The sequence below is a fragment of the Pogona vitticeps genome, chromosome 2, assembly GCF_051106095.1.
Source record: "Pogona vitticeps strain Pit_001003342236 chromosome 2, PviZW2.1, whole genome shotgun sequence".
NCBI lineage: Eukaryota > Metazoa > Chordata > Lepidosauria > Squamata > Agamidae > Pogona > Pogona vitticeps.
The window spans coordinates 152301249-152304548 of record NC_135784.1 but is presented as its reverse complement, the minus strand read 5'-3'; positions in this window follow the sequence as shown (position 1 = coordinate 152304548).

The following is a 3300-nucleotide window of genomic DNA, read 5'->3' as shown; positions in this document are numbered from 1 at the left end:
AGAGAGAGAGAGAGAGAGAGAGAGAGAGAGAGAGAGAGAGAGAGAGAGAGAGAGGAGAGTAAGTTTCATAGAACTCCAGCTTGTTTCTGAAGAGGTACGTAGAAGGTTTCCATTGTCAAAGACAAGGTGGGTGAGGTCCAGTCTTCTAGTTGTTATTAGACAGCAACTCCCACCAGCCCAAGTTAGCCAATGGCAAGGTATGCTGAGAAATGCCAACTATTAACATCTGGTGTGTGTGTGTGTGTGTGTGTGTGTGTGTGTGTGTGTGTGTGTGTGTGTGTGTGTGTGTGTGTGTGTGTGTGTGTGTGTGTGTGTGTGTGTGTGTGTGTGTGTGATGAACTTTGCCCACACCCACCCTGATATCCCTTCCCCCAACTTTCTCACATCTGAGATAAAAAGAAAGCAGAACTTATATTGCTGAGCTGCCATTTTCTACATCTGAAGTGCAGGGTGTGTAAGATGTCTTGAAGGGATTAGTTTGTTCCCGGCCTGATTTCCTCAAACAAATTGACACGAAAATGTCAAGCCGAGACAGAAGAATACTCGCCTCACCCCCCCAGAACACAATCCCACATGACTCCTCTAGTTCATGAGGACACCAAAGGCATACATAATTTCCTTCCTGGCTTCCAATGAGGTCAATGCATTTCCTTTCCTGTCTCTGAAGGTGAGGAGGAGGAGGTGGGAGGAAAAGGTTCTCTAACAGAAGCAATGCAACTTCTTAGACTCGGGCTGAAGAAAGATGAAGATGCATGAGAGGTGGTGGTTGAGATAAGACCCAAGGTGACAAGACCAGGAATGTGAGGTCAACTGTTTCCTGTTGCCTATGGAGGATAAGGAGATTAAAAAGAGGCCAGGGTTCCTATACTTTTAATAATTGCTTGCAAGAGGAATTTTCAGCAGGCACAGCTTTCAATGTAAGCTCCACCTGCTGAAATGACCTCTCACACACAACTCCTAAAAGGACAGGAACCCTGGCCTCCTTTTCATCCAGCCACTTTATTCAAGTATGTTAACGTGTTCATATATACTCATTTATTTATTTACGTTTGCCATATTGGAAACAACCTCTCAAAATGGTTTATGAACAGCAGTCAGAAGTAACAACCACCCTAAAGAAGGACGAAAACAGGCATTAAAGTGCAGAAAATGATACAGTTGCCAATTAAATCATGGGAAAATAACAACTTAAACAACAGTTGTCAAACTTGCCAGCACAGTCAAGAAAGATCTGGGTAGAGAAGTGGATAAAATGCCTGGAACACACTACTCTTGGGGATTCCTAAGGTCATGGAGAAGAGAGGATTTTAATTGCCAGGTGACACCAAGGACAAAGCTCACTTCATCTCCTACCTTTGTCTCCTGCCTTGGGCAGGGTGTTGGACTAGAAGACCTCCAAGGTCCCTTCTGAACCTATGACAATTCCATGATCTGCAGGCCACAGGACAACCAGAAAGGTCCTTTCTGATGACCTTCATATTCATAAGTAACCACGTCACCTGCCCTCTATTTCTATATTATTTTTGCTCTCCTTGAATGTGTTGCTGTAGAAATCCATCAGCTGATAAGTAGGTCTGAGTTATCTCCATTCCAGTGATCACCATGTCTCTGGGACAAGGAACAACTAAAGGCCCACTAGCCCTCAGTTGTGGGCTGCCTCTCCCAGTGGAGGGTGGACTCGCTCCTTTGGGGAAACAAAAGTGTGTGGCATACACTCCCTTCTTGTGGTAGTTGCAGGGGGATGGGGATCACAGACCTTGGATGGGAAGACAAGTGCTGGCAAAAAAGCATAAACAAAAAAAAAACCCATCATTGTTGTCTTCATTAACACTGCTGCAGGAAAGTGGATTGAGGACTCTGGAAGGTGCCTCCTGATCTCCTAGGTGAAAGGTAGAGGTTACAGAAGGTAAAGCCATGGAGGCTGGTGGAGGCTGGCTGAATGTCGTTATCAGATAACACTTCCCTCAACTTTTAAGATTGCTTGAGTTTTTATGGTTGTTGGTTCCACAGGACACCTCAGATTTAGGAGGTGTCCTGTGGAACCTAAAGTCAACACAGCCGTTTACAGTGAATAGATTTATATTGGTTTTTTTACACTTTGTACATCATTTTGGTGTATTTACTTGGACAATGAAAGTTCAAGGTATTAAAACTCACTTCGGACCTTGCTGTTGGAATATGTGCTTGGCTGAATTAGTGGTGGTGGACCTGGGATGCTTCTATCGTCATTATGTTGGCCAGAAGGCAATAAGGCACTGGAAGTCTTCCCCATGTTTTGTTCTTCCTCCTATCCCTCACGATCTAGATTGTTCTGCCAGCCTGCACCCTCATCTGATGGGCACTGCAGTTGAGTGCCAGTTTGGTTGATACTAAAACAGGTGCATGAGGAGGCCAGCCTGGAATATATTACCAAAAAACTGGGCAGGTGAGACGCATAGGGTGAGATGCATCTGGTTTGTCAGAATATAGAAATTTTGTAGGCCTGAACCTGAATAAATGTATTATTAACGAGCTGCCATCGTGCACAGATGTGAGTATGCTGAGTCACTCTGAAGATGATGCAATGTCTGGAAATAAGAAGACACCAGGTGCAGAAGATGAAGTCATGTGTTTTCTGATTGGACTAGAGATGCCATGTACATGTATATAAGTGAACAGTGTCTGTGTATCATCCTCTTCTTTCTTCACCATTTGCTGCTATACACTATGTCCGTTTGTGTAAAGAGTTCCTGCCATGCTGATGTCATGCCTGCCTGTAAATACTTGTAAATACTTGTAAATACAACCGTCTTGCAAAAGAAGAACTTGTAAGTGTCTTCAATAACTCTGCGTTTTTCCTGTCGCCAAATCCGTGACATGGTTTCATCCACTTGGGTATTCAGTGAAGGGAATTCAGTCTAGATTGTAGGATCAGGAAAGGGGAGCTGTAATCATCTGTAGGGATTTCATCTTCCTCACAGGGGAAATCATATACGCTGCCACTAATTTTGAGGGTTTCTAACTAGTTATCAAAGATATGGAATAGATGTGTGGTTGGTGTGCTGCCCAACAGTCTTCCTACCCAAGATGTTTTTGAAGATGGTGCTCGAGAACTCAAAGGTGGTGGTTTCGTAAGACATCAGCCATCACAAGGAAGCCACTGCTGCCCAGGCCTCCTTAGGAGGCCAGGGCCACCATAAATAGCACAGATGGCCTCAAAGCACGGTTAGCCCAATACATGTGTCAAATCTACACATAGCATATCCAACTGGACAGAGAAAATGCATGGTCCAGCTTCACCATGTCAGTGAAAGGGGATCT